The sequence below is a fragment of the Equus caballus genome, chromosome 7, assembly GCF_041296265.1.
Source record: "Equus caballus isolate H_3958 breed thoroughbred chromosome 7, TB-T2T, whole genome shotgun sequence".
NCBI classification, from domain to species: Eukaryota; Metazoa; Chordata; class Mammalia; order Perissodactyla; family Equidae; genus Equus; species Equus caballus.
The window spans coordinates 69,707,452-69,721,029 of record NC_091690.1 but is presented as its reverse complement, the minus strand read 5'-3'; the positions used below and the strand labels follow the sequence as shown (position 1 = coordinate 69,721,029).

The window sequence follows — 13,578 nt, the reverse complement described above, 5'->3', positions numbered from 1 at the left end:
CCAAGGGGCTTCCTTTAGGGTTCTCAAACAATAGCTAGACAATTAGATCTGCTGGGCTTTTAAAAAGAAATTGTTATTATTATTGGAACAATAGTAATTCTTTTAAAAAAATTATTATTAGTATAAGACTTCCACCTGGGAAACCCTGTTACATACAGGAGCAGTGAAGATGGGGGTTTCCTGGCCTGGAGAGGAGGAGATTCTGTCTCCAGGGCTTTGGTGGGGTGCAGGGTACGGAGTCCTGCAGAATTAGGAAAAGGGAGGTGGGTCAGCTCTGGGTGACAAAGGACACGCCCAAGTAGAGTGGAAAGGGCTGCCCTGTGAGGGGATGAGCTCCCCGTTACAGGGGGATGCAAGCAGAGGTTGGATAGCCAGTCAAGGAGCCTATAGGAGTAGCTTCTCCCTGGAGGAGAGAGGAGGAGGAAGAGGAGAAGAGAGGAGTTGGGGCGGGGTAGGTACGGATTACAGTTCTGCCATTTCCTAATTGTGTAACCTGGGGCATCTCCCTGAGGCTCAGTTCTGTCATCTGCAAAATGAGGCTACTGAGGGCTCCTGCAGGGGGCGGTTGAGAGAATTAAAGGGCAAGAGCACCCACACAGCAGGCCCCCTGATGGCACCATTAGATGACTCAGTTTATGAAAGCTGCCCAGCAGGGTCCGGGGGCTACAGCATCATCAGCGCCCCAACCCTTCCCCAAACTTGTCGGGAGGCCAGGCTCTTCCCAGCTTGTCTCGAAACCTCCTCCCTCCCCTCCAACAGGAGCAGGGCCAATGCCTCCCCCCCCCCACCCCCCCACCCCACCCCCGCCAGCCTGGGTGCCTGGGCGGGTCACTGTCTCCCTGGAGACCTCCTCCCTCATCTGCTGCAGAAGGTGGGAGCTGCCAGAGAGGGGCTCTGAGGTGAGCCCTTCCAGTTCTAACATTCTGGGATGCCTGCTTCAAAGCATCCATGTGTACTGTACATGTCTCTGCTTCTGGGGACCCAGTGTCCTCACAAAACGAGGGGTCGGGCTAGATGAAAATAACATCCCCTAAGCCACGCTGAGCACTTACTCCAAGCCAGGGGCCACCCCAGGGACTTTACACCGACAGGCCCATTTAATTGCCACAACAACCCCATCATGTGGGTGCTACTGTAGGGATTTTATGGGTGAGGAGACAGGCACAGAGAGATTGGGTCATTTGCCCAAGGTCACACAGCTAATAGGAGCCCAGACAGTGAGTCCAGAGTCCAAGCTTGCCACCACCACACAACACCCTTCTTGCGACTCCAACACTCTGAAACACAGAAGGGGCCCGAGAATCCTTCCAACTCCACCGACTTGCGGGCTAAGGCAGACATGTTTTCTCGGACGTGACCCCAGCCCGACCTCTGAACACGTGGGAGCTGCCCAGCCCAGAAACAACGTGCCCAGCACTCTTCATGCCAGGGCCTTATTGGGCCCCACGACTTGCCTGTACCTGATCCCCACGCACTTCTGCGAGAAGCCCATTTCACAGTCAGGAAATGAGGCTCTGCAAGGAGAGAGGACTTGCCTGGATCACATGGCCGGTAACTCGCAGAGCGAGGACCAGAGCCCGGAGCTGCCCGGCCTCACCAAGTACTAACTGTTCCCCGGGAATGAGCCCCAGCCGCATCCTCCAGGAGACTCCACCCCTGACCCCAAGAGAGGCAGCATGAGATTCGGACAAGCAAGGGGGCAGGAATGTTCAAGATGGGGGAGTGGGTGTTCACGGTGGAGACACGCACTAGAGCTGAGGCCTGGTGTCAGGACACGCTGTGCGGAGCGGGCAGGAAGAGCCTTCCAGACAGGGCACATCAGCACCAACAAGGTTGAGGGTGGCGCAGCCCAGAGTGCTTGAGAGGAGTGTGGCAGGTCAGAATCGGCTGCCCCAAAAATGTGTCTTCTGGGCTTGATTACCTTTAAGGACAAGAGACTCTGGAAGAAACTTTGACCTTCCCCAAACTGCCTAAAAGACTTTAAGACAGAAGGACTGGCCCAGGAAGGAGCTAATACCGCAGATAATGAGAGTATAATATAAACTAGGTGTGGTAGATAGAAGAATCCTTGCTAAGCCCATTCTTAACAACGTTCTCTCTCTCGGGTCCCAGTGTCTACAGACGGCCCCGCAAACATTTGTCTACCAAACATTTGCTTTTCCATCTCCATGTCAGCTGCCTTTCTCCCATTTGAAGGCTCAAAGTACTACCCGCAACGTCCTGGTTTGTCTTTAGCTGAGATGGTATTTAAGGTCAGCCAGGGCCATTTTGGCGAGTTACTCAGCTTTCTTGGGTTTCTCCCATGTATGTGTGTTATTAAATTTTCTCCTGTTATTCTGTCTCATGTGAATTTAACTCTTAGAGCAGCCAGAAGGACCTAGAGGGCAGAGGAACATTCCTCCTCCCCTACAGGAGCACTGGGGGCTTGGGGCGGCTGCAGCCCAGGGTGCAGGGAGTGGAACGGGGTTTGGGTGGGGGAGTCAGGTGGGCAGTCTTGGAACATTGTTCTGTGGGTGGAGGTCATGGCTGTCTATCTGAATCTTCCTTGTCTGGATAGGGGCTCCCGAGGGGGCTGGAGCTACACCCAGGGGAGAAACATTCTGGAGGCCTGGGACAGAGGCTGTGAGGTGCTGGAAGAGGCCCTATTAGCTGGAGTGACTGAGACGTGGATGAAATCACTAACCGAGACTGGGAACACCAGAGGGGGAGATGAGTGGGCCTGAGTTTCTCCATCTGCCACGTGGGCTGATACAGGCTTCCAGTCAGTTGCTCAGACGCCTGTCTGCCCTGCCGTCCTAGGGCCACCGAGAGGAATCCCGCATGCCTGAGCTCCTACTGTGTGCCAGGATTGGTCATTCACAAACCTTCTCAACCTTATTCCCACAACATGCCCCTCCTGCCGCCATCCTAACACAGCACGGGTAAATGCTCACTGTGGGCCCCGAGCCACTTTTCCCCATCTGACACGGGCCCTCTTTGAGCCTCTGGGGTCTGGGTCCCCATCCTCCATCCCGAACCTTGGGGACGGATGTGGACATGGAGATGGGGACGAGATGGGCGCTCGCCTTTTCAAGTCCTTCTTTTCCCAGCCCCCTGTCTTGGGCCCAGCCGGGCTCACTGTTCGAGATGCAGGTCCAAAGCTCGCCGGCCTGCAAGCCTTTTGCGGGGCTCGCACAGAACCTTCCTCGGCCAGCTTTCGAGCTGAGCTGGGCCCTGGGGGGCTCCCAGAGTATTGCACAGCGGACAGAGCGGGGCTGGGAGGAAGGGAGGGAGAACGGGGGCCTGACCGAGCAGAGCGGGGTCCAGATGAACCGCGCGGGCCCCAAATCCGCCTCCTACTCCCCAGCGGGAACACCGCAGCCATCTCCCAGCCGGTTCTCGCCACAGCCTGGCGCCAGTTCGCATGCGCAGCGGTCCCGGCCCTCCCGACCCACTGGAGACCACGCCTCTGTCCCCAAATGGGCGGAGGCCGCGGGGCGGGGCGGACCGCAGCGGGGGAGTCTGATCCCCGGCCCCGGCCCCAGGCCAGCCCCAGCGGATCCAGGCCAGAGCCGGAGGTCGTCGCGCGGACCGGTCCAGCCTCGGCTCCAGCGCCCGCGCCGTGCCCTGCATCCCCGGAGTCTGGCTCAATCCACGGCGGCGCGGCAGGTAGGAGGCGCTGCGCAGAGGGAGGCGTGTGCGGCCGCGCGTGTGTTCGTGTGTGTGTTTCGGGGGTGTGTGTGCCGCTGCAGCGCGGGCCAGTGCGTGTGCCCTGTGGGCATGAGGCGGTGTGGGGGGTGCACATCCCGCAGCCAGGGGAGGAAGGAGGTGAGCGCTGGCCTTCAGCCCTGGGGGGGGCGGGGGCCTCGAGCATCCGCCGCTGCCCCGGGGTTCGTTCCCATCCCCACCCCCGCCCCGCGGCGAAGGGCCCCCCAGAGTCCGTTTCCTAGCTCAGACGCGCTGGGGTTTAACCCCCGGGGCTTGACCTGCTCTTCCCCTTCTCTTCCTCACAATTTCCCTCTCCTGTTCCCTTCCCAGCCCTCCACCCATTCGATTCCACAGCCCCTCCTGGGTGCCCCCATCCCCCGTCCCTGGAGGCTTGGGAAAGGGGCTAAGGCCAAGGCCGAGTCCCTTCCTGGCCCTTCTCTCGGGGGGAATAGGGGCCCTTTTTCGGGGCTGCTGGCCTTGGGTGTGTGTGTGAGGGGGGCGGGGGGAGGCGAGGAGATCTGGGAGAGAATGGATCCTGGGCTTCTCTGATCCTGCCTTCGCCCTTCAGAGCTGGGGGTCCGTGGAGAGGGGCGTGGGCTCCAGAGGTGAAGCGGGACAGATGGTCAGTAACAGGTGCCGAGTTCTCTCCCAGCTTCATTTCCTGTAGTGGGATTCAGCGCCAGACCCCACAGGGATGAGGAGGGCGGGCACAGAGGGGTGAAGTGAGCTCCTTTCTCTCTCTCAGGGCTGCTGAGCCAGAATTTGAACCTGGGTCAGCCTGGCTTTCAAGCCAGAATCTTCTCCCTGCACCAGGATTGGAGAGAGAAGTGCCAAGGGCATATTCCTCGGATTCTAGGGAGGGAGAAATCTGAGCAGACTTCCTGGAAGAGAGGGGTTTGAGGGTGGGACTCAGTCTAGTCTATGAGTGTGAGGCCTCCTGGGGGACCACTGTGTTCTGCTGCAGGGATTGAGACACCCTCCCCCCACCACCCCGCCCCTGCCCAGGGTCTTTGGGTCTGGTCCTTGCTCCATTCCCCAGAGTCTAGGGGTGGGGATGGGGAAGCCTGGCTGCTTTCCCTGCTGAGGGACTGGGCGCGGTAGGGTCAGGCCCAGCTGCTGCTGCTTCAGCCCAGTCTGGAGCTGGGTGCCAGGACAAAGTGGTGCTCAGGCCGGGTCATTGCCCTGGGGCGCCCTCTCTTCTGACTGGTGAGGCAGATGGGTCAACAGATAAGCCTCTGCCCAGAGTTGCACCCCGTGCTGGAGCCCCAGGCAGGGCCAGTGTCTGCCTGGGAGCTGGGGAGATTTCCCCTGGATCCATGGGCGCTGAGCCGAAGGAAGGATGGAAAGTTCACCGAGCAGAAGAGAACCGGCAGGGCGCTGCAGGCCCGGGGCTAGGCGGGGAAAGGCCTGGGGCTGTGAGACTGACTGGCAGTGTGGGGAGCGGCACTCAGTAGTCTGGAGTGTGTCTGAGAAGGGTCGTCCTCGGCTGCTGCAGTGGGTGGGTTGCTGTGGAGCCCGAGCAGGGGGAGGCCCCCTCCCCAGCACCCCACCCTGGGCCAGGCTTGGCACGGGAGGAGGCGATGTGATAGGGGTTCCCAGAGCAGGGGTGGGGGCGAGTGGGAGGCGCTAAGGGGCTGCACAGGGCCCTAGCGTGGGGGAAGGGTGGGGGAGCCCCCTCTCTGAGATGGGGTGTCCACTGGCGGTGGACAAGCCTGGACGAAGTCAGAGGTAGGAGTTGCACAGAGTGATTGTGAGAGGCCCAAGGGCTTTTAGGTGCGACATCCAGGACGTTGCTCCCAGGCTGGTGCTGTCCCTGGCTGCTTCTGCCCTTGCTTTCCCCAAGGGTTCTCAGCACAGTCCTGAAGCCCCTCCTTGACCAGGCGGCCCTCCTGGACCCCCAGTGGGCACCGGGAAGGCTCTCTGCACGACCCCTCCTATCTACAGGGCCTGTCATTGTGTCCAAGCTTCTTTCTTGCCGGGGTTGGCTCTGCAGGGGACCTCAAGGCAGGGAACTTCCCCTGTGGGTCTCAGTTTCCCCACTTGCGAAGTGGGGATGAATGCTGCTAACCACAGGGGTTTGGGGGATGAGAGCGCTGAAGGTAGACAGGGTCACTAAAACGGCTTTACGAAGTACGTGGAGTTTGTTAGCCCTTACGATTCATAGTAATTAGCCATCAGCATCCCTTAGTCCCTTCCTCCCTGGGGGACAGCCCCAAGGAAGGAGAGGCCGACCGTGGGAGAAGAAGGGTGAAAGGAAATGTGATTGCTCCTGTTGAAGTGGAAGCCCCTCTTAGCTTCATCTGGTGAGGAGGGGAGCGTGACCTCTCAGACCCCTCTCGTGGTGGTCTCATCATCTGCCTGACCAAGTCCCTGGGCCTCCCAAAGGCTCCTGTTCCCTACAGGTCACAGGAGAAGCTCAGCAGCGGGCCCCGGGGCCCCCAGCCGAGCGCAGGTCTGCAAACCCCGCGCCCCGGGCAGCTCTCTGGCTGTCTTGGGGTGGGGCCGGCCGATGGGGAGATCTGTCTGCAGCTGCTCTTCCCCCCTCACCCCTGCCTTTCTCTGCCCCCAAGGCCTCAAGTGTTTTGAGTGACTTTAGAGCCCCCTCTCTTCTACCTCTTGAGACCCCTTGCCCATCCTGCTTAAAACATTCCTTGGCTGGTAGTGGTCCCCTCAGGCCTCGCCTTCAGGGCCCCCCACCTCCGCAGCCCGCTCCCTGGGTGAATGGTGACGCCCTGGGGTTACCTCTCTTCGGTTAGGCCCAGCACCCACTTCCTTTTGGCCTCAGGCCTTGCCTTTCCCTGCTCACTAAAGGCAAAATGGGCCAAGTCCCTTTGGGCTGCTAATCCAGATGTTTCAGGAAGCCAGCCCTCGGGCCTGGACACGGGAAGTTGTGGAAGCTGAGCATTTGCTTGCTGTAGTGGCCTGAGTTACCGCTCCCCATTCTACTTCTTCAGAGATGGGTTTCTAGGGCCCCCCAGCTTTCTGGGGGAGAGGGGTGTAAGGGTGCCCGTGGCTGAGGCTCTGCTGGCCTGCGGGTGTGTGCTGTGGTTTTCTGCCATAGTGGGGCATGTGGCCAGCTGTGGGAGAAGTGGCTGGTGGCCAGAGCAGACAAAGTCCATCCATTGGCATGCAGCTGACCATCACTCTCGGGGTGTGCCAGGCGATGACCACAGGAGCTTGTAGCCTGGGGCAGAGAGCCTGCTGGTCTGCCCAGCCAGCCCCCCGTCCCAGTGTAACTTCTGTCATTCAGGGTGAGGTGGGACCCAAGTGGTTTGTCACTAATAATGGTGATTAAGACATCGAAGTTTGGGGCGACTTTTTTTTTTACATTGGAACAGTTCAGGGAGGAATAACTTCATCCTCACTCACTCACTGACTTCCTGGAGCAGGAGAGAGGCTGGAGGCCACGTACCCACCCTCCCTGTTCGTCGCGAACAGTATCCGTTTCCTATTGCTGCTAACTTACTGGCTTAAAACAGTGCAAATTTATTCTCTTAGAGTTTGGGAGGTCAGCAGTCTGAAATGAGTCTGATGGCGCTAAAATCAAAGTGTTGGCAGGCTGGTTCCTTCTGGAGGCTCTGGGGAGAATCCCTTCCCGTCTCTTCCAGCTTCTGGTGGCTGCTGGCCTTCCTGTGACCTCGTCACCCCATCTCTGCTTCCCTCGTTGAATTGGAATTGCCTTTTCCTCTTCTAGAGTCAGACCCCCTCCACTTCCTTCTTATGAGGACACTTGTGATGATGTTTAGTGCCCATTATCCTGGATCATCCAGAATAATCTCCCATCTCAGGATCCTTAATCACATATGCAAAGTCCCTTTGACCTTATAAGGTGACACTCACAGGTTCCAGGGATCAGGACGTAGATATTTTTGGGTGGCCAATATTCAGCTACCACAGGTGCCAACTGCAGCCTCCTTGCAGGCTCCATTCTCAGGGACCTCCTCCTCCCGGGTGCCCACAGCCGCTGGCTTCCCCTGTGAGGTCACCCTCTGTGTCCGCCTCCCCCGCAGCCTAGGAGCTTTATTGGGCCGAGCCTGGGCCTGCTGCCCCTCTGGCCCCGGAGCCCAGCCTGAGTCACAGTAGCTAGAGCTCAGCAGTGTTTGGCAGGGGGGATGTGCCAGCATGTGCCCATGGGTCTCCCTGACACCAGACCCCATCCTGCATTTGACGGCGTGTTAGGCCTTTCGGAGTGGAGTGTGGCTCAATTCAGACATTCTTCAATAAACCCAGTGCTGTGCGGGGTCGATCCCCACCATCACGCTGTGAGGGCTGGGGCCCAGCTGGGAGCCCCATCGTGCGGATGAGAATACCAAGGCCCGTTGAGGCTGAGTCCTGCCTGGAGCAGAGGGGTGCGAGGGCAGCATGGGGTGGGCCACCTTGGGCCAGTCGAGCAGAAGACCTTCATTTTACAGATGAGGACTCTGAGGTGCTAGGAGGTGACTGTTTTGCCCCTCCCTGGGCCTCGGTCTTCCCATTTGAGGATGAGGATGTGGATGGGACATGCTGGGGCTCTGCATCCTCCTCTGCCTGGGCACAGGGAGAAGGAAACATTGGTATTCAGGGCTGCCACGGGCAGGAACATGACATGGTGCAGAGCAGTGCCAGAGCATGGAAGTGCTGCCAACACACCGCTCACCTGGAGACCTGGTTGTCGTCCTCTGAGGCAGTGAGCCTCCCGGTGCATCCGAGGCAGAGCCCCCAGCCAACCCCCAGGGAGCCCCAGGCCTGCCTGCTGTAGACCCCACCCCAGTGTGGGTCTCTGTTTCATCCCACCGCCAAGGCCATGCCACACGGGCCCTGCTTCCCTCAGGGGCCGTTCCTACAGGCTCGTCCCCCTGCCTGCGTCCTGGGTTCCTCTCCATCGGACCTTCTTGGGAACTGTCCACTCCCAAGCTCTTGGCCTGGCTTTCAGGGGTGCCATAACCCAGCAGTGGCTGGATCTCTATGCTAAGCCCTTCCTTTTTCCCCGTCCCCTGCACGCTGTCCTCCAGACTCGCCTAAATGGTTTCTTCCTCCCAGAATGTTCCATTGCCCTCTGAACATTCCTCATCCATCTCTTGACATCACAGTAACCCTTTGAGATCCCTCCTCTGCGAGCCTTTGGTGCCACGTCTGGTGAGTGACTGCCCTTTGAGGGCAGATCCCAGCCTGGTCCTCGGGTCGCAGTCTCTTTCCTCCTCCAGCTGACCCCTGGCCAGAGCCCTGTCTGACTCCTCGCTGTCCCCTTGGCCAGGCGCAGAGCAAGTGTGGGGGCAGCTTGGATGGGGGAATGCACACTGAGTGGGACTGCCAGGGCCTGGTGGGTGGGTCGTTGTCTCTGGCTGAGGGAGCAAGTGGGCCGGGCTGAGCAGAGCCCTGACTTGAGACAGGCCCCCGGCTCAGTCATGAAGGCATCTCCTCCCTCTCCGGCCCCTGGACTTTGTCGGTCCAGTGAGAACAGGACAGCTCCTTTCTGAGGTTGTGCAGGAGCACGACCTAGGAATTGAGCCTCAGTTTGCCAGTCTGAGAAATGGGCACCATCTCACAAGGTTGCCCACCTTGAGTCTTGGAGGCAGGTGGTGCTGGGGCAGAGACTGCTTTGCAGGAAGCAGGACAGGAGGCGCTCCTGGTGACAAACCCTGCAGATTGGAAAAGAACAAGAAGTGTCCCACTCCCCACCATTCAGTGGTGAGAACCTGCAGGCCAGAGAGGGCAGGCACTTGCTTGGGGTCACACAGTGCAGTGGAGCTGAGATGGCTTCAGTGACCTGATCAAGTCACATTTTGTCAGGTTGTTTCCCCTGTGGGGAGTCAGCAGCATCTGGCACCTGCAGCTCCAGATGCTTCTCCCGCCCCCAAGAGGAGAGAAGGGCTTCTGCTGGGGGCCCTCAGCTGCGTGTGCTCCTCTTGCAGCACCTTCTGGGCAGGACGTAGTGCTGGCCTGGGAGCTGAGGCGGGTGACCAACTGCCCTGGGTGTCTGGTGCTCGGGACTTTCAGTGCCACACCCGCTGAGCCGCTTGCCCTGCCTGAGGCTGGGCCTTGGCCCACCGCCTGCCCAGGGAAGCCCCTGCCCCCAGAGCAAGGCCGGCTTCCCAGCTTCTTCCTGTCCCTGCCCACGGCCCATGGGAGCCCGAGCTGGAATGACACCTTTGGAGGTTCCTCTCCCGGAAACACCCAGCTGACTGAGGCTTCCCGCCCCTCCTCAAAACACCCTGGGACCGGACCCAAGTCCCAACGAGGAACAGCTGTGGGGCAGAGGCCTCGGGACTCAGCCAGGCTGCACAGACAACCGGCCCAGAGGCTGGCTTCTCCCTCAAATGCACGTCCAGGGAACATCAGTGCCCCAGGACCACTGTCGCCTGGGACCAGTGAGAGACCCTGAGCCCCGGTTGCCTGACCCTGCCCCTCAAGCCTGCTGTGTTTCCTAGTGGGCGAGCCACTTGTCGGGTTTGTGTGTGAGCAAGAGCCAGTTCCAGCTGGGTGGAGCCTGGATTGGACACGGCCAGAAGCGATAAGGCGGGGGGAGGAAGACAGACAGGATTTCCCAGCCCCAGTGCCAGCCTGCCTGGCACTGGGTGGAGTGACTCACTGGGCCTGGCCCCCCAGCTCTGCTGCCAGAGCCCAGAGCCCGAAACCCCGGTGGCCCCAGCCCAGCTCCCCCTCCTCACACTCTTGCACCCCTGCCCTCCCCCCCACCATCTCCTCCTCAGGACACAGGCCATGGGGGAGGCAAGGTCCTGGAGGCCACATTACACCCACAGTGGCACAGAGATTCGCAGTAAGCGTGTCACTGAAATGGTGGCTTGTGGGGCAAGAGGAGACTGGGAGTGAGGTATGGGATCGAAGGGGTGAACATAGCAACAAAAACAAAAACACGTAAATAAGCAGGCAGTCACCAAACTTTGAGGCTCTGCCCTTTCCAGGCACCTGCTCCTAGCGTCTGGCCTTTCCCGCCTGGCTCAGGCCACAGCGTTTCCCGGCCCGGGTCCCCGCCTCAGCCCCTCTCCTCAGCATCTGACCCTTAGTCCCCCCTCCCCCGGCCCCCCTGTGCCTTAGCTAGAGCCTGCAGAGCTGGGCCTGCCAGCCTTCCCCTCTCAGCTCCACCCCGGGCCCTGGGTGTTCCCTGGTGCTCTCCCACCGTCCCGCTGCCTGGAGCGCGTCCCTCCTGCCCTCCGCTGCCCTCCCGGCCCAGCCTTCAGGGTCTGCTCAGGTTCCGTCCTGAAGAGCCGCCCCACTCTTCTCCTCCCATAACCCTGCCCGCCACATGCCTCGCTCCTGGGAGCACTGACCATAGTGTCTGGTTAGTTCTTGGTCTGTGTCTGCACCTGTGCCCCTCCTCCCCTGGGACTGCCTTGAGGACCTGACCCCTGCTTGTCAGCTCAGGGCCAGCCCTGAACTGTGAGACAGCTGTTCAGCCCTCCCCTGACCATGTGGCAGAGGGGAGGGGGCCCTGCCGCCCGTGCTGCACGACGGGCGCCCGCAGTGGAGTGTGGGGGATCCTAGCGGCCCTCCTGCCTTCTCCCTTTCTCCCCCACAGCTGGCTGGCCGCCAGGTAGAGTTGAGTCTCCTTTCCCTGCGGCGCTGGAACCCCTGCTCACCATTCACATGTGAGCGTGCCGGCTCAAGTCCTACGGCCTGCCTTCTGGTTTTTCTGCTCTAGTCTTGTCCTTTTCCAGTGTGTTCTCCATGTGGCAGCCAGCTGGATCTCAAGTCCCTCCCCTGCCAGCCTTCCCCGGCCCCCCAACACCTCAGGATGGAGCCCACTCCCTGCCCCTGGCGTTCCAGGACCTCCGGCTGGGGTCCTGGGTGTCCCCCCGCCGTCAACTCCACTGTGGCAGCTCAGTCCTTTTCTGGAGTGCCGGGCCCGCCCTCGGGTCTGAGAGCGTCTCCTGGGGATGGTCCCTGGCTGGCTGGCAGAGGAGACCTTGGACCTCCAAGATTGGGGTGTGGGGGCACCACCTTCTCCTTGGTGGACCCTCTCTTGGACTAGGGCACCCCAGGGATCAAAGCCACAGTGTTCTGAGAGGTGGAGGTGGCTCGCAAAATGTCACACTGCCTGAGGTGACAAGGCCAGGCCAGGAGCAGTGCTCTGACCCAGCCTGGGGCTCCTTCCCCACTCCCCTGGGTGCCAGGTAGGTCCCTCCAGATGTATGGGATCCAGCCCGACAGGCTAGAGCTGTGGAGGGCCCAGAAATGGGGGGATCAGGGTCACCAGAGTCAGCCAGTCCTTCTTCCCAGGGCCACCGTGCTGGCTTTTTTGGTTTAACTGTTTATCGAAGGCTAACTGACCAGCAGAACAGCGTGCAGGTCGCGGGCTGCAGCTCAGCGATCCACCCATGTAGCCGCCACCCAGATCGAGAGGCAGTGTTAACAGAACCCAAGAGCCCCCGTGCCCCTTCCAGTTGCTCCCCCCAAAGGAGCCGCTCTCCTGCCTTCTGTTCACTGGAGATGGGCTACGCCTGCTTTTCAATTGTATATAAATAGCATCGCAGTTTTGCTTCTCTGGTTTAATATTTTGCTTGGGAGCTCTGTCCATGGAGATGCGTGCAACAGTTGCTTGTTCAACACTCCTTACATTGACACGTTTATCCTTTCTTCTGCTGGTGGACATTTGCATTGTTTCTGATTCTCACCTCTAGCAAATACCACTGCGCCAAACCTTGTACATGTATTTTGCTGAGTTTATGCACACATTTCTGGTCAGTGTATACTTCAGAGTCAAATTACTGCATAGTAGAGTACGTGTTTGTTCAGCTTTAATAGAGATGGTGAAACAGTTTTGCACACTGATTGTATCAATTTACGTTCCCACCACCAGTGTAGTGGCGCTCCACTTGGGCGTGTGTGTGTGTGTGTGTGCGCGCGCGCAGTGCTGTTCACTCTATTTTTATTTATTTATTTACTTACTTACTTACTTAGAGGAAGATTCACCCTGAGCCGACATCTGTTGCCAATCCTCCTCTTTTTACTGAGGAAGGTTTGCTTTGAGCTAACATCTGTGCCCGTCTTCCTCTGTTTTATACATGGGTCACTGCTACAGCATGGCGGCTGACAGGTGGTGCAGGTCTGTGCCCAGGAACCGAACCCGGGCCGCCAAAGCAGAGTGTGCCAAACTCAACCATTACGCCATGGGCCAGCCCGGTGCTGTTCCCGTTAGCAGTTCCGGGTGTGGGTGGGGCAAAGTGTATCTCATGGTGGTGTTAATTTGCATTTCCTTGATGATTGTGAGGTCCAGCACTTTTTCTTCCTATTTATCGGCCATCTGGACATGCTCTTTTCTTTGTTTTCTTCAGAGAGCCTTGTTGTTTCACCTTTGGGTTGGATTTGGGGTCTGTGTGGAATTGTTTCTTGTGGAGACTGGGAGATCGGAGTTAAGATGAATCCTTTTCCATCCGGATGGCCAGTCGACCCAGCACTGTTCATTGAAAAGACCGTCTTTTCCCCAGGGCACTGTGGCGTCACCTTTGTCCTGAATCAGGCGTCCTTGTACTCGTGGCGTCTTTCTGGGCCTTCTGTCCTGCTGTTGGTCAGCACGTCTGCCCTGCGCCGGGACCAGCCTGTCTCTGTTCCTAGAGCTCTTTGACAGGCCTTGTGAGCGCCAGCAGCTATCAGCTTGTTCTTCTTCAAATGGCCTGGGCTCTCCTTGGCCCTTGTGTGCTGGCTCCATCACCCCACCCTTAGAGCAGAGCCCCCACCTCAGAGAGGTAAAGTGACTTGTGCCTGCTGTACAGCTCCAGAATGGGGTCTTGGCCCCTTCCTCAGCCGCCCCCTGCCCTCTGCGCCTTGGTGCCATGCTGAGGCTGCTGCCTTCGCCGCTGGGAACTTAGCAGTTCTCTTTAAATCAGCTTCCTTTTTCCTTAATATTTCTTAAAGGAAGCTGTGTGTCTGCTGTGAATAGAAAGTCAGTATTAC

The 13,578-nt window shown here is 59.1% G+C and overlaps 1 protein-coding gene across 2 annotated transcripts in view; it reads left to right on the top strand.

The window, feature by feature from the left end:
* The first annotated feature begins 3,393 nt into the window (after positions 1-3,393).
* CAPN5 (calpain 5) overlaps positions 3,394-13,578 on the top strand; it is a 55,333-nt gene continuing 45,148 nt past the window's right edge. The window contains exon 1 of one of the 2 annotated variants that reach the window (XM_001494686.6): positions 3,394-3,648. The gene's annotated coding sequence lies outside the window, so the exon portion shown is untranslated. Of the gene's footprint in view, positions 3,649-3,688; positions 3,808-13,578 lie in introns of those variants that run through there. The other variant, XM_070273260.1, reaches the window with a different exon arrangement.